Source organism: Chrysochloris asiatica, unplaced genomic scaffold (genome assembly GCF_000296735.1).
Source record: "Chrysochloris asiatica unplaced genomic scaffold, ChrAsi1.0 scaffold00076, whole genome shotgun sequence".
NCBI classification, from domain to species: domain Eukaryota; kingdom Metazoa; phylum Chordata; class Mammalia; order Afrosoricida; family Chrysochloridae; genus Chrysochloris; species Chrysochloris asiatica.
Genome location: NW_006408594.1, coordinates 2,088,951 through 2,110,675, shown reverse-complemented (window position 1 = coordinate 2,110,675; position 21,725 = coordinate 2,088,951).

The window sequence follows — 21,725 nt, the reverse complement described above, 5'->3', positions numbered from 1 at the left end:
GTGCCTCCTGTGCCACCTCACTTTCTTGAAAGATTTCAATTTTTATTCCATCAATTCCTGGTGCCTTGTTCTTTGCCAATTCCTTCAACGCACTTTGGACTTCTTACTTCATAGAACTTCAGTATCATTGGCTCTTGATCATATGCTACCTCTTGAAATGGTTGAACAGTAACCATTTCCTTTTGATATTGTGACTCTGTGTATTCCTTTCATCTTCTTTTGATGTTTTCTGCATCATTCAATAATTTACCCAGAGAAGCCTTCAATAACAAAAGTTGAGACTTGAATTTTTTCTTCAGTTCCCCCAGCTTGAGAAATGCTGAGCGTGTTCTTCCTTTTTGGTTTTCTGACTCCAGATCTTTGCACATTTTATTGTAATATTTGGCATTATCTTCTCGAGCTGATCTTGGAAATTTTCTGTTCAGCTCTTGTACCTCCTCATTTCTTCCATTTGCTTTGGCATGTCTACGCTGGAGAGCAAGTTTCAGTGTCTCTTCTCACATCCATTTTGATCTTTTCCTTCTTTCTTGTCTTCTCAATGACTTTTTGCTTTCTTCATGTATGATGTTCTTGATGTCATCCCATAATTCTTCTGGTCTTCAGTAACATAACTACCTCTAATCCTGCCTCATTAACATCATTTTCGTGTTGCTGTTGTTAAATGCTGTTGAGTCAGTTCCAACTCATAGCAACCCTGTGTAAGATTTCCAAGGAGTGGCCGGTGGGTTTGAATTGCCAACCTTGTTGCCCACTGCTTATCCTACAGCGTCACACCAACATTTCCATTAACATCATTGTTGTTGTTGTTAAGTGCTATCAAGTCAGTTCCGACCCATAGCGACCCTGTACAGGGTTTCCAAGGAGCGGCTGGTGAGTTTGAACAGCAGATCTTGCAATTAGCAGTCCAATGTTTATCCAACAGCATCACACCATCCTAGAAGTGAAGATTTACAACACAGCAGATAATTAAGTCAAGTCACAAATGGAGGATAATTATATAAGCTGAGAATTATAGCCAGGTTAAATTGACAGCTATTTTGGAAGGTGGGGAAACTTAAGATTTAATTCATATCAGATATCCACATTCTAATTCCTGTTACCCTTGTTGTTGGATATCATCTGGTTGGTTCTGACCCATAGGGGCAACTCGTGAGCTTGAACCACTGACCTTGCAGTTCAAACTAATTTTGCAATCCAGCACTTTGACCCACAGCGCCACACCAGGACTCTGCCTAATTCCTAGAGCCTGTAAATAAGCTATTGTTGTTGCTCAGTTCTGTCTAGTCAACTCTGAATCATGGCAATCTATAAATCTTTGGGAGAGCCAAAAGCCTCATCTTTTTCCTGCGGATCAGCTTATGGGCTCCAACCACCAACTTTATGGTTTGCTGTCCAGTGCTTATCCTACAGAGCCACCGCATGCCTTGAATATGTTACATCACACGCAAAGGGAGAAAGAAAGCTGCCGATGAAATTCACGTTGCTAGTCAGCTGACCTTCAAGTAGAGAGATTACCCTGAGGGATCAGGGTGGGCCCAGTGCTATCACAGGGGGCCTGTGGCATGGAGGAGGGGGCCTGAAGAACTCGTATTAGAATCAGAGGACAGGTTTGAAGAACCACAGCTTAAGAAGCTGAAAAAGATAAGAAACAGATTCTCCCCCGGAACCTCCAAAAGGGCTATCAAACTTTTGAACTCCAAAACGATAAACTAATAAATGCACGTTGTTAGAAGGCACTAAACTTGTAGTAACTTGTTACAGTAGCAATAATAAACTAATACAATTAGTGTAGACTCTTCTAGAATTATTTTTTCTCTAAAATTGTAAAAGTACATATTAGCCACTGTTTTAAACACCTTGCACATTTTACCTCATTTAATCCTCATACCGCTCAGTGAGGTAGGGGCTGGTATTAGCTCTGCTCTCCAGACAAAGAAGTTGAGACACAGCACAGAGAGGTTAAGATCTTACCCAAGGTGGCCCAGCCAGTATGTGGCAAGGCTAGGCCCTTATCTGACCGTGGCCTCCCCTGTCATATGTGGAACATGTAATTCTGTCTGTTTTGAGGTGTTTAGCAATTAGATTCTTCACATCTGGAGGTCCTGCCTGGTCACCTCTCATTCTGTTCTATTATGTGAGGTTGCTAAGAGGACTGGTGGACATCCAGGGCCACGTTTGCTCTTTCACTATTACACATGGTGCCACAGGAACACCGTAGTCCACAGGGGGCATCCATGAGTGTGTGAGAGAGAGCATTTCTCTAGGTCATTCCTCGCTGTGTGACCTCCAGTCTAGAGGTGTGACCTCCACACGTCTCTGAGTCTCAGCTTCCTCATCTGCTAAATGAACTGATGGTACCCCGCTAGAGGTGAGGTCTCCTGATACCAAATCTAGGTCTGTCCTGCCCAATGTGGCCTGTGGAGCCAGCCACACACCCCAAATTCAAGGGCCTTTGAGCCTGGGTCATCAGAGCCGCTGGGACTGGGAGCCATACCCAAGAGGAGAGTGTGTGGGCAACCCCATAAGGGAGGAGAGCAGTGGCTTGGTGTTTTCAGGACTGAAATTGAAATCCCAGCAGGGGACTTTAGCCACAATTCCTCCTCTGTGAAGTGGACAACGAGGTAGGCTCAGATGAGGGACCACAGAACCAAAGACACACTTCCCTACCCTGAAGCAGCTCAATATCTAGGGAAATGAAGACACAAGCAAACAGCTTTACCTCTCAGCATGAGGAGCCCCAAGAGAGGAGCTGGGGGCTAAGAGGACACCCCAGTCCAGCTGAGGGGATAGGGGAAGAAGGACTTCCTGAGGAAGGGACAGCTAGACAGGGAAGCACTCTGTCCCCTCTGAGGTCAGGAGCCTAAGGGTATGACTGGGCATCCAAACTGGGTTTCCTGGGCCCAAGTGAGTGCAGGTCCCCGAGGTGGAGAACAAGGTCAGGGCTGGCCACCTTAGCAGGTGATTCCCACTGGACAGTTTCTGCCCTTCCGGGGAAGTCAGCCCCCTAAGCCTCCCCTCCTGCCAGCCAGTGATTAGGCCTGGCTGCCCTGGGCCCTAATGCTGACTCACGTCCGCCAGGCCAGCCAGAGGGAGGGGGTGGACCCTGTCCACACTTGACCTTATCAGGCCTTGCTTGTGTCCAGCTGACTAGGGGTAGACAGGCGGCCGCTGTACCTCCCTCACCCGCCCCGCCGGGCACGGTTGCATGAGCTCATGGGGACCCGAGGCAGGGAAGGGCAGGCAGGCTGTGGCTCAAGAAGGGAAGAGGGCCATAACCGGGCTAGGGTGCCCTGTGGGACTGCCTGCTGGGACAGGGCTGGGCACGGGCACCGCCCAGCTATTTTTAGTTCCCAAATGAAGACTGGTGGCACCTGGGTGTGGCAGCTGCTAGGGAGAAGTTTTTCACTCAGAGACCAGGCCTTGGGTGCCCAGCATGGGGCACCCACATGTGTGGACATGTGTGTGCATGTGTGCAAACACATTAGCACATTCTCACGCATGAACATGCACCAAAGCATGTACACAGATAGCTCTGTGCCTGCACATACATGCACATGATGACATGCCCACATACATCTCCACTATGCACACAGACACACCAGCGAGGTCATGTGTGTACATGCATGCACATCTCCCGCAGGCACGCTAACACACGCATGCAGTTGTACACGCAGGTGCAGAAACCTGAGGTGCAAAGCATCCCACAGTTCCCCACATACCACCAGGGCTCCAGCTGTGGGTGCACACACCAAGTCCCAGCTCTGGGGGCTTCACAGGCCCTCTAACAACACCCTCAGGGGGCTCCCAGTCTGACAACTATAAATGGACAACGACCCCACAAGGGAACCAGCTTGGTGGCAGGAGGAAGCAACGGGGGAGGGCAGTATAGAGGAGGTGGTAACCCACCTGAATGAGGATGTCCCTAAAGCCCTGTTTTTGAATGATCACTGTGGAAAAAGTAAACACAAAACCTATGTCATCTCCACCATTTCTGCAAGTACGATTCAGTGCCATTGATGACTTTCCTCAGGTTTCACCACCATCCTTACCTTCCTCTTCCAAATCTTTCCACAACCATTAACATCACCTCACTGCCCCCCAAGCCAAAACCTCCTCTTCCCCTTTCCTTCCCACCTCCCCAACCACTAATCATCTTTGCTTTTTCTGTAGTTGCTTATTGCCTATAAGTGATGTCATCCAGATGCATCCGTCTGTGAGTGACTTATTTCGCTCAGCGTGATGTTTGCATCATCCGTGCAGGTTTCTCTTTACAGCCGAGTCGTATTCCATCATATGCTTATACAGACCACATTTGTTTATGCATTCATTTGCAGTTGGACACTTGGTTGTTTCCAGAGTACTGTGCTGACCACCACTATCTGGGTTCCACCTGCTTCCGTGAAGTCTGGGGCGAGTCATTTCCTAGTACCTGTGAAAGCAGGCAGTAATGGTGAGACAGTCATACCAGCTTGGGTTCACCATGCACTGGCACTGTGCCAGGCTCTGCAGCCAGGCTCCTAGGACACCTGCCACAGCCTTACAGCAGTATGACAACCACAATTTAAATGCAGATAAAGGAACTGAGGCCAGATGCTGTCTCAACCTCATGACCAGTGAGTCGGTCCTAAAAGCTCATCTTCCTAGCCCAGCTTCCAGCACTGGTAATGACTTTGCTTGTCACAAGGGTGTTCTGGTTATCGATGACTATGTAAATGACCGGCAGTTAAGCAGCTTTAAGACAACCGCAATCTTTTTGTTTTATTCACAAATGTGCACTTTGAGCAAGGCATAACAGGAAAAGTTCTTGGGTGGTCCAAATGATTTGTACCCTGAAGAAAGTTCTGGCAATCTCTTTCCATAAAGATTATAGCCAAGAAAACCCTATGGGGTAGTTCTACTTGGTAACACATGACACCGGTTCTGGCCACAGAGGCCCAAATGGCCTAGCACGTCAGTAACAAGGGTCAGAGGAAAAGGGTACCCAGACTGGGGAGGTACCTCGTTTACCCCTCCCAAAGCTAAGGCCCCAGTCCTAATGCTTCTGCTTTCTCTTTGCTTACCCCGGGGCCGGCAGGGGGTGGGCATGGGGGATCCGAAACCCAGGCAGTCAACTTGGAGATCTCTCCCCTTTGCCCTAAAATTGCAAGATACAGAGGTTGAAAGTATCCAAATCTAAAAATCTATATTTCCATTATTTCTTTTCCTGGGCAGAGCCTAGGTTTCTAACGCATTGACTGAATTTCACAACACCCCTAGAACTGTAAATGAGTTTAGTGTTGAACTTAGCAATTCTCCTTCAAAGGAATCTATTCAACAGAAACTATCAAGTATGTGATGAAGAGAAGAGGTAAAGATGTTGATTGTAGTATTGTTTTATTGGAGAAAAGTTAGAAACTTCTCCATGCTCATCAACAGGGAGCTGGTTCAATAAAAGTTGCTAAGTCTCCACAACAGGCTATTTGTGAGCCATCAGAAAGGATGAAGTTGGCTTTCCAAGTATGAGCATGAAGAGACTTCCCAGATACATAAGGTCTTAGAGTTGCCGTAACAAAGTAGCACAGAAGGAGGATGCTTTAAAAAGCAGAGATTTATTTTCTGACAGTTCTAGGGGCTGGAAGTCCCACCAGCATCTCAGCCAGGCCAATTCCTTCTGAAACTTTTGAAAGAAGAACTGTCCCATGCCTCTCCCAGTTTCTGGTGACTGCGAACAATCGTTGGCACCCTTTTTTTCTCATAGGTACATCTGCATCCTTGATCACATGGTGTCTGTCTTCCCACTTGTGTGTAACTGTCTGTACATCTGTCCTTTTCTTTTCAAAAACACCATTCAGAAGGATTAGGATGAGAACGCAGCCTACACCAGTGTGATTTTGTTCATTTCACTGATAGCATCTACAAACAAAATCACACTCACTAGTTCAGGGACCAGGGTTTCAATGTATCTTTTGGAGGGACATGGTTCAACCCACAGCCATAGTGAGGTAGGAAACCAAAAGGCAGTTGGACCCACACAAGAACACCACACGGGTTTGCGGCTACTTAAATCAACCTTTGCTGTCGAGTCAATTCCAACTCATAATGACCCTGAAAGACCCTATAAGAGTAGAACTGCTCAAGAGGGTTTCCAAGACTAACCCATCTTGACTCTTCACCAGTCCCTGGAGAAGAGCAGCATGCTTCGCAAAGGAGAAAGTGAACAAAAAAGAGGAAGACCCTCAACGAGATGGATTGACATAATGCTCAAACACTGGGCTCAAGCTGACCGATTGTGAGGAGGACGGACTGGGCAGTGTTCTGCTGCACTGTGCACAGAATTGCTGTCAGTCAGAGCTAACTCAACAACACCTGACATCGGCCATCTTTATGGTAGCAGACTGCCATAACTTTCTTCTGCCGAACCAATGACCTTTCAGTTAGCAGCCAAGAGCTTTAATCATAGTGCCAGCAAAGATCCTGCTTCTACTTAAGTACTAAAATGTTCCCCTTGTTGTTGTTGTTGTGATGTGCCGTGGAGTCGGTTCTGACTCATAGCAACCCTGTACAGGGTTTCCGAGGCTGTAAATCTTTAGAGGAGCAGAAAACCTCATCTTTCTCCCACGGAACAGCTGGTAGTTTCGAACTGCTGACCCTGAGGTTCGCAGCCCGATTCGTAACCACTACAATACAAGTATGTGTAGAGAGCGCAGGAATGCCCTGGAAGAACACACAACCCATTGGGAAGGGCCATGGGATCAGGGTGTGTAGGCAAATGCAGCTTCTGTGTCCTTCCGTCTTCCTACAGTAAGTGTGGCTCGGTAATGGAATTCTCTCCATCCATGGAGAACACCTGGGTTCGATTCCCAGCCAAGGCCTCTCATGTGCAGCCTCCCTTTTGTCAGTAGAGGCTTGTGTACTGCTAGACAAATTTCAGACCAAAATGGACTCACGAGACAGGGCTAGTGATGTTCTTCCAAGAAGCAGCCAGTGATACCCCCCACCCTCCATCACTGTGATCCAATCTGCAACCAGCAGCATTTCCCTCCATTGTGTGCCCTTGACCCGGGGACCAACTCCATGGCAGCTAAGAACAGCAACAATAAGGTCAAAGTGTGTCTACTGATTTGTGTGTTACTTAGCGCTTTCATTTTAGTTTAAAAATTAACAGATCTAAAATCCCAGAAGACAAGTCTCTCAAAGATCCTTTACCTCATGTCCCCTCTTTCTGAGCGGCCGAGGGGTCTCTTCAGCAATGAGGTGACAAAGGGCAGTAACGTGGACAGGTCCCTGTTCCCCCAAGTACTTGCTCCCTGAGCCTGGAATTCCATCCTGCAAGTCCCCACAGTGTCCTCAGCCCTCCAGGTAAGAGCCTTCCCTTGTTACTGGCAAGGGTACTGAACTCACAGCCCAGAACCTGCCTGACCTCTGAACAGAATGCCCTGGAGCATGGCAGGGACAGGGTGGGAGGCTGGGGGCTCTAAGTGGCCCCACCCACCCACCCACTGGAGATGCCTCTAGGTTATTTTACAGATGGAGAAACCAGGGGTCAGCCCTGAGATCGGCAGCATGTGTCCCATCCTACTGCATGGTGACAGACTCTGGCCCCAGGTCTCTCTGGAGCCCAGAGATTCGTTCTTCCCAGTGTATTACCCTGCAAGGTGAGCAGGACAGGAATTCTTAGCCCTTGCTTACAGATGAGGAAGAATGAGGCTTGAACAGAATGAGGGGCTGAGGGTGTCAGAACCTGACTGGGCCTGAGGAGACTGGTCTGTCCAGTGGACAGGAAGTAGACTCAGCTTACTTTCAGCCAGGCCTTGCTAGGTAGGTGCCAGGGACTCAAAGACACATGGACCCCTGGGAGTTTCAAACAGAGCCCTTCCTCTGTGAGCCCCCCACCCAGGTTCTGTCTTCCTTCCTTCCCCTTGTCCTGTCCCCTGGCCCTGCTCTCTCTGTCCCTTTTCAGGCCTGGCTGGGGCTCAGACACCAGGATGGAGTAGTGTTTTCCAATGATACCCCTGCCTGTCTGTGAATCTGTCTGGATCACACTGGGGGTTGGGGTGCCGAGGAGAGGGCTCCCCGGGCCACAGGCCTCAGATGCATTCAACCGGGCCCCTGTGAGTCCTGGGGGATTAATGAATTATCAGGGTGTTTAAAGATTAACAATGGCAGACATTGGGGGGAAAGACTTGTCCAGTGATGAAGGGAGCTGGCCTCTTCCCTCTGTTAGGGAAGCATGTAGAGGAGACAGGCTCTACACCCCCACTTCCCTACCTCCCAGGCTGCCTCTGCTTTAGAAACAACACAGAACTGAATTCGAGGGTGGCAGCGGGAGGGGTCAGGGAGGGGATGAACGCAGTGAGGGTCTGGGGGCCTTGTAAGGCAGGGCCAGAGGTTCCTCCAAGGATAATCATGCCACCTGGGTCAAACCTCCCTTCAAGGGCACAAATCTCAGCAAGCCACTCCCACCATATGTTTCAGTTTCTAGTTGGGTAAACAAGGACCCCGACAGGAGGCTGGTTTGCGGATGGATAAAGATGATGTCTGCAAAGTGGATGCCAAGAGCCTGGTGCTTAGAAAGTGATCCAAGATTTCCTGTTTCTGGAGACCCCACCCCCCAGGTCCTCACCTTGGGACCCACCTCCACCCCACTACTCTTTCCTCTCCCTCCCAGGAGAATTGTTTCTCCACATAGTAGCATCAAATTCTTCCAAGCTCCAGGGAAGGGAAAGTGTCCCTTTCCCCAGGGCCAGGTGTGGAAGATGAGTCACCTGGGCTGCCTCACCTGGGCTGATCCACACCTGGACTGGGGGCGGGGTAAGAGGTGGAGAGGAGGCAGACAGAACGTCACTGCCTTCACTTGATGCAGCTCCATCCCCAAGACCTTGCTGGCTGACCCCAGCAGACCGAGTTGAGAAGTGGGGGGGTGGTGGTGGTGGTGGTAGATGAACCCACCCCAGAGGGGATGAAGTGGTGCCGCGAACATAGCAGAGACAGCATGCCTGCACCATTAGGTAAACTACAGCCTCCCCCTTCCTACAGGTGCCCACAGGGGTCAGTGAGTGATGGGTGACTCAGGAGTGGGAAAGACCCATGAAGTCAGTCAACTGCCCTGGGCCACCTCAGGAGTCCAAGGGCCTGTCTGGGCCCCGGGGAGTTCCCAGAAGGGGGCAGGATGGAGACAGTTCAGAAGTGGGTGGGACAAACTTCAGGGGGGTGCCCAGTCCTTGACCCAAACCTCAGCCCAGCAGGCCTTCCTGGAGCAGGTCCACTGGCCACCTGACCTCCTTTCCTCTCTAGTAGATGGAGGATGCCCAATACGGACCCTCACCCAGAGAAGATTGGCTCTAGGTGCAGCTGAGGGAGACTCGGGAACGTGACCACGATTATTTCTATTGTCTGTAGGCATTCTGCCTGAACCTTCCAGTCCTTTATTACTGTGATCGTCAGAAATGCTGAAAATAAAGTGGTGCCCGACACCAAAGGCTTCAAGCCCTCTGCCAGTCACTGGACCTTGCATAGTCTCTGTTTTCTCATCTGTGAAATGGACATCATAAAAGCTCCCTAGCCTAAATGGCCAGAGTCCAGATTTCAACAGAAACCAGCCCTCAGGGAATTTTGATGAAGAAACTTTATTGGGGCGGGGGGATGAGAGGAAGCACCTGGAGGGAAGCAAAGGCAGGAAGTTGTGGCCCCCTCCAGGCTGAGGGGCAGGTGAGGATTTCCACCTAAGCAGAAGACAGGGAGGGATCTGAAAGAAATATCCCTGCCTATGTCCTCCCATCGTCAGGACCACCCAGTTCTGGGTCCCACTAGAAGCTTCAGACAAGGGAATCCACAGCTCAGAATGCAGGGCTGTGGACGATGAAAAGACATGGGGTCAATAGGCAGAGAATAATCTGCAAAATAATACAATAAAATAAAATGCCTGTGCTCAGGAAATTCTTACTGAGCCAGACCACAGTCAGATCTTGTTCTGGGTCCTGGGGAGAGAGGAGTGACCAGTTCAGTACCCATCTCCTGACCACCCCCAGAAGTCAGTAGAGAGCTCAGAGCCAGTAAGCAATGTCTAGCATCAATGAACAGTGAAGAGGCACTGCAGAGTGATTAGGAACGTCTGAGGCCAAGGGACTTGCCCACAGTCACCCAGCTCATCGCTGCATAATCTATTCTGAGTCATAGCAACCCTGAGGAAGAACTGCTTTAAAGGGTGGATTTGAACCACTGACCTTGTGGTTAACAGTCCAACACTTAGCCCACTATGGCCCCAGGGCTCCTTTGTTGTTGTTGTTGTTAAGTGCCGTTGAGTCCCTTCCAGCTCATAGTGACCCTCCCTGTATAAGGAGTGACTGGTGGGTTTGAACTGCTCATCCATTGCTTATCCTACAGCGCCACACCAGGGAAACCCAATGCCCCTCCTCTTATCCTTTGCCATTCTCCCTAGTCTAGAAACAGTGAGGACCCAGAAAGTCCCCCTTGGCCACCTCTCCCCTTAACCTTCTGTTCCTACTGCCATTCCAGGCTCTGGGCCCGGTTAGTGGGATGGGCGGGGGGGGCGTCTAAGAGCCCACCACAGAGAGCAGGCACACCATGGGAGATGCATTCACATTCCCAGACAGGCTGGGCACATTCCTGTCGGGGTGCCCTGCCGCACCCCACCCTGCTGCCCCGCACACAGTGCCCATTGTCTGCCCAGAGACTTTGAGCCGCCGCCGCCCCCGGCCTCCAGCTCCCCACACCCTCCCCATTCCCAGGTGGGGCCCCACAAGCCAGAGCACCCCTTTCCTGTCCCACTTCTGTGCCATTTGTCTTAGAACCAAGCAAAGACCAGAGAGGGGAGGTGACTTGTCCTAAGTCACACAGGCCAAAATCCAAAGTCCTGGGCACCATCCCCTAAGATTGGTACCTCCTAACCACACCTCCTCCTGCTCCCCACAGCTAGGCGTCTGAGCACCAGGTCAGCTGCACAGACCTCGTCCCCCAGCATCTTTCCGGGTCAGGTACAGACAGGCTGCATGGATGTCCCCATTTTACAGACCAAGACATGGACTGAGGGAGGGAAGGAGCTTGCCAAGGCCACCCAGCCAGGAAACCACCATCCAGGCCACGGATCCCCAGCCCACGCTCTTTCCACTCCCTGAGGCCAAGGAGCAGCTCAGCACCAAACAGGCCTGGCTGGGAGGGACCAGGGCGTAGCCAGAGGAGAAAGTGGTCTCCAAACAGAACCTTGTGGGGGAACCGTGAAGCTAGAAGCTGGCACTCTTTGTTCCCTCCGGCTGCTACAAAAGCAAAATCCAACCTTTCACCAACATACTTATGTTCTCACTGTTTCTTCAAGTGGGTTCTGACTCAAGGATCCCATAGTACAGAGAAGAACAATTCCGTGAGGTTTCAGAAACTGTCAGACTTTACAGAAGCAGGCAGCCTCATCTTCCTCCACGGAGTGGCTGGTGGGTTTGAACTGACAATCTTGCAGTTAGCAACCAAATGCTTAGCTCAGTGCACTAAACTATCAGGGCCCCTTTCTCACAGTTTGATGTTGCTCCTCAGGGTCACCTAGTCAATTCTGACTCACGGTTTAGGAGGCTAGATGGCTGAATTCAGAGCCCCAGCTCTCAGGGAAGTTTCCTCTCTCTGTCAGCTCTGGGGAAGGTCCCTGTCTCTTGAGTTTTGGCTCCTGGGGTATCTCTCTGTGGCTTGGCACCTCTCTTCTCCTATCTCTGTTCTGCTCACCTGTTTAATCTCTTTTATCTCTCAAAAGAGATTGACTCAGAATGCACCAATCCTGTCTCAGTAACATAACAAGGAGCAGCCATTCTCAAATGGGATTATAACCGCAGGATTGAGGACACATGTTTGGGATCTCCATGATCATTAGCCTGTTTGAGTTCGTCAGGCAACTCCGTAGGGTTTTCCTGGACTGCTTTTCTGAAATAGATCAACAGGCTTCTCTTTCTAGTCTAACTTAGTCTGTAAACTCTACTGAAACCTGTCCACTCTGGTGACCATGATGGCATTTGAAGTTCTGATGACCTAGCTCCCGATACCGTAGCAACACACAAGCCAATACAGCATGACAACTAGCAGATGGCTGGTGGATTCTAACACACCACAGTACACTCGTATATCAGCATATATTTCCTTGAGGGTTTTCCCTCCTAAAGATCTTTGTAGTTGCTGTCCCCTCCCCCAAGACACCCTCATCCAGAGACCCTCCTGGCTCCCACCCTCACTTCCTTCAGGTCTCTGTCCAAACAGGACCATAAAAATATAAAAATAGCCACTTCATACTTCTGCAATCTAACAACAAAAAGACCAACAACCCAATTTGAAAATGGCCAAAGAGCTTGAGCAGCTATTTCAGCAAAGAGGACATTCCAATGGCCAGTAAGGACATGAAAAGATGGTGGTCATTAGCCATTAGGGAGGTGCAGATCAAAGCCACAATGAACTACCCTTACCCTCCAGTAGAATGACAATACTCAAAAAAAAAAACAGATGATGGAAACCTAAAATGTAAAATGGCATAGTCACTGTGGAAAGCAACTTGACTGTTCCCAAAAAGTTGAACACAGTACTGATGACCCAGTAATCCCAATCCAAGGTATATATCCAAGAGATGTGAAGGTAAGAATGCCAACAGAACTCTGTAAATCAACGATCATTGTAGCACTTTTTCACAATAGCCAAGAGGTGGACACCATCCACAGATGAGAGAGTAAACCAAATGTGGTACAAACACAGAGCAAAATTCTCTCCATCAGAAAGAGACATGCCTGGCCATGAATGGGCCTTAAAAGAATGCTCAGTGAAAGAAGCCATCACAGAAGGTGGAATACTGTATGATCTCACTGATCCCTACCTAGAAAAGCAGCCACAGCTGTGGTGGAGATGGTGGCATGGAGAGACAGAGCAGCTGTGAGCTCTAGGTCCATGGACTGAGTCAGGATGTATGCCTCCGGGCATGAGGCTGGCAGATAAAATGTGCCCTTTGGACATTTGAATGAATGTATATTTTTTTGTTTTGTATGTTTACGTTATATATCTTTGCTTTGTTCATTTGTGAAATGTCAGATGTAAATGGGGAGCCACAGGGAGGAAGTAGGATTACTTGTTGTGGGGCGGTGATTACTGAGATAAAACAAAGTGTATGGTTTGTTGAATGTAAAGCTGATGAACTTGTCTGTGAAGTTCACTCAATGTATAATAAAAAAAAAATTTTTTTTTAAAGAAGAAGATTATATGATCTAACTTATATGAACTCACATAAAATAAACAAATAAATACTAGGGAGCTTCAAAAATGTCCTGGAAAAGTTATAGCATCTTAACCTTTTCATTTTTCACCAACTTTTTAAAACCCGTTCCTACACAGAAACCAAAGATTATCAGCAATTACCAGGCTGTGAGGGAGGCTTCGGGGGCATTGAGTTGATATTTTTGTTGTTGTTAATTGCCATCGAGTCAGTACCAACTCATAGCGACCTTATGTACAACATAACGAAATACCGCCCAGTCCTGGGTCAACCTCACAATTTTTGCCACACTTGATCCCATTGATGCTGCCACTTTGCCAATCCATCTTGCTGGGGGTCTTCCTCTTTTTCTCTGACCCTCCACCTAACCAAACATGATATCCTTCTCCAGCGATTGGTCCCTTCTGACAATATGTCCGAAGTATGAGAGATGACGTTTGGCCATCTTGACCTCCAAGGAGCACGCTGGCTACACATCTTTCAAAACGATCTATTGGTTCTTTTGGCAGCCCGTGACACTTTCAATATTCTCCTCCAACACCATAACTCAAAGGCATCAATTCTTCTACGATACTACTGTTGTTGTTGTTAAGTGCCGTCGAGTCGGTTCCGACCCATAGCGACCCTGTACAGGGTTTCCGAGGGTGTAAATCCTTACGGGAGTAGAAAGCCTCATCTTTCTCCCGCGGAGCGGCTGGTAGTTTCGAACCGCTGACCTTAAGGTTCGCAGCCCGATTCGTAACCACTACGCTACCAGAGCTCCTATGGTGGAATAATTCGGAAAAGAAAAATGAGAAGAGTTTCACAGTTCGAAGAATGTCATCAATCGTCACTGAATTGTGCGCGTGGAAACTGTGGAATTTGGATGTGTTGTGTTGTGGGCATTTCCACCACACTTCAAAATTATAAAAGATTTTAAAATAGCAACTCCACTCCTACCCTGTACCCCAACTCCCTCATTCCTGCATCTGTTTCAGAGTAACACCTTACCTACTCTTTGCCTTGTTGAATGTCTGCCCTGCGCATGCCCCCTGCTACTAGAAAGGAAGGTCAAGAAGAGGTGAAATTTGAATCTGTTTTACTGGATAAAGCAAATAAGGAAATAGACTCTAGATTGAGGTTTTTTGTTGTTTTTTATTTTAACTCAACATACTCATAAAAACGGAGCCCTGGTAGCACAATAGTTAAGCAATTGACTGCTAACCTACCTAAAGGTTCATCGTTCAAACCCACCAGTGATTCTGTGGGAGAAGGATGTGGGGGTAGTCTGCTTCCAGAAAGATCTACAGCCTTGGAGACTGCAGGGAATAGTTTTACTCCGTCCTATAAGGTCTGAGTCATAATCGACTCGTTGACGCAAAACAACAACATCAACCCAGAAAATTAGCACGTAGATGACACAGAACATTTTCTGCCCACAGAAGACCCTTTTCTGACCCCCTCCTGGTAACCATCTCTCAGTCCTATCAACATTTGCTCGGCCTGCTTTTGACCTTTTTCTAAATGGCCACTGCAGCGAAGGATTCATGGTGAGATTGGTCCGCGATACTGCGTGGAGCCAAGCTGGTCACTGGGTTTGTAGCTTAAACACGCAGGAAGGTGACTACGGTTTGCTGAGAGGAGCAGGTTGGGGGAATACAGGGTTCTGTTTTGACCACTGGCAGCCTCTGGGAGGTCTGGAGGAGGCACTGGGCTCAGAGCTGGTCTGGGAGAGGTTGAGAGTAGAGGTTAAAAAAAAAAAAAAAAAAAAAAAAATCAGGCAACATTAGCTCATTGATAACTTTTCAAGTCACAAACATCAGCGTCCTTTCGGATCGTCTGTAACATTGAATCCTTTCTGGATTCAGAGCACCTCTCCTTCCCTGTTGAACCTGAAAGATCAAGTAAGAGCTGACTCCCAGAAAGGAGGAGGGAGTTGTCCAAGGCCACACAGCTGGTTAGGAGCCATCCAGGGCTCCTTGGTCTGCCCGAGGTCCCTGGCTGGCGACTAGGTGCTCCAGCATGTGGTGGAAAGTCCTAACTCAACTCTCCACTTAGGATGAAGCTCACAGTGAGGTATCAGGAAGCTGGGACGTGTTCAGAGTATAGCATAGTCCCCGAAGGCTCCACATAGGAAGCAGGCCTGGCCCTGGGCCCAAGGAACCCGGGGCAAGGTAACCCCCACCTGAAGTCACTGTGACATCATTAGCCAGCCAGACTGCTCCAGGCTGCTCAGCTGGAGAATCAGACAAGCTAAGGCAGAGCCAGATAGCGCCGGAAACACGTCACCGGCCCCATGGCCTGCCTCCATCTGCAGCCAAAGGCCCCTACAAGATGACAGGCCTTACCTGCCAGAGTCAGAGACTTCAGGGTGAGAAGCATATCCTGTTACCTGGTCCAAATGCCTCATTTTACAGATGTGGAAACTGAGGGCAGAGAGGATAGCAATTTGCCCAGAGTACCTGGCTCCCAGCATAGTGCGCTTCCCTCCAGGCATGTCTCTGGGACACCTTGGACCATCACTAAGGTCCATCATCCCCAGATCCCTGTTGGGTCTGAGTCATAGAAGAAGCAGGAAGGGTAGCAAGCCCCTGGCGTTTGTGTTCAAGAGTGGGGGGTCCACAGGCCTGCCCTCAGGAGCCCACAGTGTGGTGGAACAGCCAATGGAGAAGCAGAAGAACTAACATAATGTCTGTGGACCACTCTTGGACCATCAGGGATGCTGGCAGGTCAGCACTGAGCACAAACTCCATCTCTACCCCTGACCACTCCCTGGAGTTCCAGACTTTAGTTTCCATACCACCTCCCAGATGTTTCATGAGCATCTCAGTTTTGATGGTGTTGATTCCCACAGAGCCAGCCGCCAACTTCTGGATGGTCCTGCTCCGTCCCCATGATCAGTTGTGAATCGAGCTACTCTCATTCACAGGGTGTGCAGTGACTGTTTCTTGAAAGTAGATTGCCAAACCTTTCTTCCTAGTCTATCTGTAACCTGTTCAGCATTATACCAGCTTGCACGCTTCCGCTGAGTGACAGCTTGGCATGGGCGATTTGGATGATCATTCACTAGGTGGGAATGGAAGCCTGGTCTCCTACATAGAAGGAGCTCTGGTAGTGTAGTGGTTATGAGTCGGGCTGCTAATCTCAAGGTCAGCAGTTTGAAACTATCAAAGGTTCCATGGAAGAAAGATGAAGCTTTCTGCTCCTATAAAGATTTGAAGCCTTGGAAATTCTAAACAGGGTCGCTGTGAGTTGGAACCAACTCTATACCACATAACTATCACTAACGACCACCTGGAGAAGGATATTGTGTTTGGTAAGGTAGAGAGTCAAAGAAAAAAAGGTAGACCCCCAGCGAGATGGATTGACCAAGTGGCAGCATCAATGGGCTCAAGCGTGGCAACAGTAGTGAGGTTGGCCCAGGATTGCACTGTGTTTTGTCCTGCTGTGCATAAGGTCACTGTAAGTTGGTACCAACTCGATGGCACCTAACAACAACCACCTCCTACATAGAAGGCAAGAATTCTACCACTGAGTCACCACTGCCTCCACCCTAGCCCTCCCATCCTCCTATCTCAGGCCAAATCCCAACTTGGGATCTTTCTTATGATCCTTCTGCTGTGTTATCTCTGTGCAGTTTCCATGGCTGCTCCAGGAAGAACGCGTGAAGCTAGTTTTTAAATGGGTTAATGCACTGGACTGCAAAGTTGGTTTGAACCATGAAGTCAGTGGTTCAAGCTCACCAGCTGCTTCTCAGAAACCCTGTACAGGGTCACTATGGGTTAGTACCAACTCAACGGCACTTATAACAACAACAACATATTTTAAATGGAGCCCTGATTGTGTAGTGGTTACGAGTCAGACTGCTAACCTCAAGGTCAGCTGTTGGAGTCTACCAGTTGTTCCACGGGAGAAAGATAAGGCTTTCTATTCCAGTAAAGATTTACTGACTCAGAAACCCTATACAGGGTCACTATGAGTCAGAACCGACTCGATGGCACACCACCACCACCATTATTTAAAATGGAGTCCTGGTGTAGCGCTGCAGGATAATGCACTGGACCACAAGGTCAGTTTGAATCACAAGGTCGTTGGTTCAAATTCACCAGCCGCTCCTCGGAAACCCTATACAGGGTCGCCATGAGCACTTAACAACAACAATTATTTTAAATGAAGTTATTTAAACTTATAATGAAATACTCAAAACTCATTTTACCATTACCTGTGCCCTTCGGATTGTTTACAGCCATTGTCTTTGAAGAGTGCGCTGCTGCATTTATCTCTCCCACTCTCAGTTCAGAGACTTTACCTCAGTAGTTTGAAATTGACCATGGTGGGTGTGTTTACACCGCAGGAATTGGCAGATGCTACAAATCAAGGCTGATTTTTATCCAGAGAGCCAGTTGTTAAACCTTTACCAGCACCGTTCTGCCCACATCTAACCCAGCTGCCAAGTTCTTCTCTAAAATATCTCCAAAATCTGACCCCTTCTACTCCCTCCATGGTCATCACCCTGGTCTCAGCCTCCATCCTTTCCCACCTGGATTATTGCAAGACCCCTTCACTATTCTCCCAGCTTCTGCCCTTGAATCCACAGTCCAATTTCTAACTAGCAGTGCGACGGCAATGTTTTGTTCTGTTGTGTGCATAAGGTCACTACAAGTCAGGATCAGCTTGACATCGATGGCATCTAACAACAACAACAGCAGCATGGTGGCGTCATACATAAGCACTGGATTGAACTACAAGGTCCACAGTTTGAACCCGCGCATCACCCTCTCCGCAGAAAAAAGTTGAGGCTTTCTGCTCACACAAAGATTTAAAGCCTCAGAAACCCTATGCAGGGTCGATATGAGTTGGAACCAACTCAATGGCACTTAACAACAACAACAAAACCAGAGGAAAAAAAACTTTCTGAAAAAAAGGGAGCCCTCCCAACAAGATGGATTGGCACAGTGGCAGCAACAATGGACTCAAGCATGGCAGCAATTATGAGGATGGCCCAGAACAGTGTGCCATTGTGCATAGGGTCGCTATGGGTCTGCACCAACTCCCTGAATCCATGAATCATGCAGAATAACACACAAGACCCACCCCCAGTCTTCAAGGTCCTGAGCGGTTCTCTACCCCACCTCTCACTCCTCCTCAGCCCTCCAGCCTCACTGTTTCTGCCCAGCTCCATCACAGTACAATCCAGTGCCAGCCTCTTCCAGATTTACATGACTTGCCCCTAACAGTGCAGACCACCTGCTCATTCAGGTCTCAATCCAAAGACACCTTTTCCAAGAGGTCTTCCCTGGTCTCCCTGCTAAAGCAGACCCCCGTCACTCTCTCCCAGCACCATTTAATTTTGTCTTTGTAAATGGTCTATCTCTGCAGATATCACCCAGATTGCATCTGCGTTTGTTTCCCGTTCTCCCACTTAAGCATACACTCCATGTGGACAGGATTCCCAGAACCGTGTGACGTGTAGTGCCAGCACACAACCCATGTGGAATCCGTGAATGAATCCATGTTGCTCTTATGAGCTGCAGTCAGCGGCTCCCAGCTCATGAGGACCCCATGCATAATGAGGCAAAGGCTGGCTGACCCTGAACCATTCGCAGGCTCAGTTACCTTCCTAGTTCATTTTAATCTGAAAACTCCGCTGAAACCTGGTCAGCATCCTGGCGGCACGTCTCCTGAAAGATGGATGGTGGCTGGGAATGGAACCCAGATCTCCTACACGGAAGGTGAGATCTCTACTCTCAATGAACCTTCGTTGTTATTGTTGTTAAGTGTTGTCAGGTTGGTTCCGAATCATAGCAATCCTGTATACTGTTTCCAAGGAGCTGCTGGTAGGTTTGAACAACCAGTCTTGGGATTCAAATTGACCTTGCGGTCCATTGCTTATCCTACAGCGCCATACCAGGACTCCAATATTGCCTGTTGTTGTGAAGTGTTGTTGAGTAGGTTCCAACTCATAGCAAGCCTGTATAGGATTTCCAAGGAGCAGTTGGTGGGTTTGAACTGCTGACCTCGTGGTTCAAGCCCAGCTTGTGGCCCAGTGTTTTCTCCTACAGTGCCACACCAACGCTCCATTTTTTTTGTTTTTAAGTGCCATCGAGTCGGTTCTGACCCATAACAACCCTATACAGGGTTTCCGAGGCTGTAAATCTTTACGGGAACAGAAAGCCTCTACTTTCTCCTGCAGAGCAGCTGGTAGGTTCAAACTGATGACCTTAAGGTTTGTAGCCCAATTTGTAACCACTACGCTACCAGAGCGCCTTAGGGCTCCAATAGAAGGGTATAAAAGGACTGTGAGAATGGCTGAAATGAAATTAAAGAGAAGGATTGGGGGCATGGCTGGCAGAACCTCTCCCCACGCACCCCCTATTACCTCCTTTCCGACCTACCCCTATCCCAGTCAGCCCTCCTTGGATGTCCCCAGTCCTATAAGTCTCCCTCTCCCACCCAAACTCAATCCCAACTTGCAGCTTGTTCGCCCTGCCCCTTCCCACAACTCCTCTTCCCCCGGGCTTTTTGGGAGCAAGCAGGAGGAATTCCTGGCCCCAGTCAGAGGAGGTGCCCAGCCGAGCGTGCACACGCCAGGGACTGCTCTGAATTCCAGCTCCCACGGGCCTGCTGGGAGTCCGCCAAGCAGCCGGGGAGGGGCATGGAGCCCCTCTCAGAACAGCCAGAAGTGGGGGAGGAAGGCGATGCCCTACCATCTGCAATGTCCTACTGGGAAGACTGAGGCACTTGCTGTTGAACTTCAGCTCCAGGGATGGCCAAGAGACCTGGGTCCCAGTGAGGTGAGGGCATTGGTTTGGCAGTGGGGGCCCTAAACTCTTTCTCCATGAGACCTCAGGAAAGCCCACCCCCTAGCTATGCCTCAGACTCCCCATTTGGTCCTAAGGGGCTGCTCTAGACAGACCCACATACTCACCCAATGAGTTCAGTGTGGGCAACCAGGATGGGGGGCAGAGCTGGTAGAAAGCTCCCCCTCCTGTCCCTGTCCCCTCCTTGCCCTGGGTCAGAGCCAGGAGCAGCCTGTCAGCTGTCAGCACCAACGCCCACACCAGCGCACCTGGCCTGCCACTTGGCCACCACCATCACCCCCGCCCCAGCTCCTCCGCCGCCTGCTCCCGTGCCACCCTGACCCACAGGTGGCATTGGAACTATGACCGACCTCTTGGATCCAGATTTCCAGAACCACCATACCTTTGAGCTAGAAAGTTCCAGAACTATGGGTTCTTGTTGTTGTTATGTGTCATTGAGTCAGTTCCGATTCATAGCGACCCTGTGTAGGGTTTCCAAGGAGCGGTTGGTGGGTTTGAATTGCCAACCTTGTGGTTCACAATCCAGTGCTGATCCTACAGCGCCACACAGAAAATCCCAGGCCCTTCAAATATTGGAACATTTTCTATCCCGGGCCCAAGAATTTCAGAAATGCAGTATCTTACAACCAAAGATCAGAACTTTAGAAGCTGGGATTTAGAGAATTCTGGGAGCAAGGACCCTTCGGACCAGAATTGTCCAAAATGGTGGAGCCACAATCCTCTTGTCCCACCACCTAGACTATCAGATGCCAGGAAGAAGAGAAGTAAGGCTCTGGATGGGGGGACGTTGGATGAGACCCCTGACTCAGGACGCTCACCCCCAACTTCAGCCCCAACTGCAAAGGCAGGAAGGGCAAGGTGAGGGGAGGGAAGGAGAAGAGAAAGATGGGGCAGGGGAGGAAAAGGAAGGGGTACACCTTAGCCCCACTGAAGGAGCCAGTACACTCTGCATTCCCCCAACCCCACACCCCCACATCCCAGCCTCGGGAGGTCACTTTCCACCTTGGCCAAGAGTGACAAGGAAAAGGAAAAGAATGAAGTGGTTGCCACAGGGCTAGGCAGTGAGCGGGTGTGTGGTCAGAGGGGGTGGTAGGACACCCCACTCCTCCCCACCCCCTGCGGGAGCCTGGAATTTTCTCCTGGCAGGAAGGGCCCACCCTCCTAGGAATGGAAAACAATCCTTGGCATCTGGCCCCTAGGGGCGTGCAAACTCTTTGACAATCAAGCTTTATTAGACTCCCTGCCCTACCTCCAGCCCAGTGCAAAGGGGAAACCGAGGCAGTGAGGGTCTCTGTCCCTGGCAGATTCCAGTTGTTTCATCCCTGATTGCAGAATGTCAGAGCTGAGACAGCCACAGGAAAGAAAGCCTATTAACAGGGCAGATGGGAACTCAGACCCGAGAAGGTGAATCCTTTGCCCAAAGTCACCCAGCAACCGTCTACCACTGCCTCCAGGAAGGTACACTATCAGACCCCCTCCTCCAGGAAGCCTGCAGGGCTCATTCCCCTGGGCCTGTTTGTGATTATAAGCACACCACATCATGGTGTGCTCTAGCCACTGGGGACTTGATCCTAAGTGTAAAAATGGCCAATCCTCCTAACCTATGCTCTGATGGTATCTCTCCAGTGGCCTGGAGCCAGGCTCTGCTCAAATACCTTTCATAGCTCCCCATTGCCCTTGGGACAAAATCCACCTAT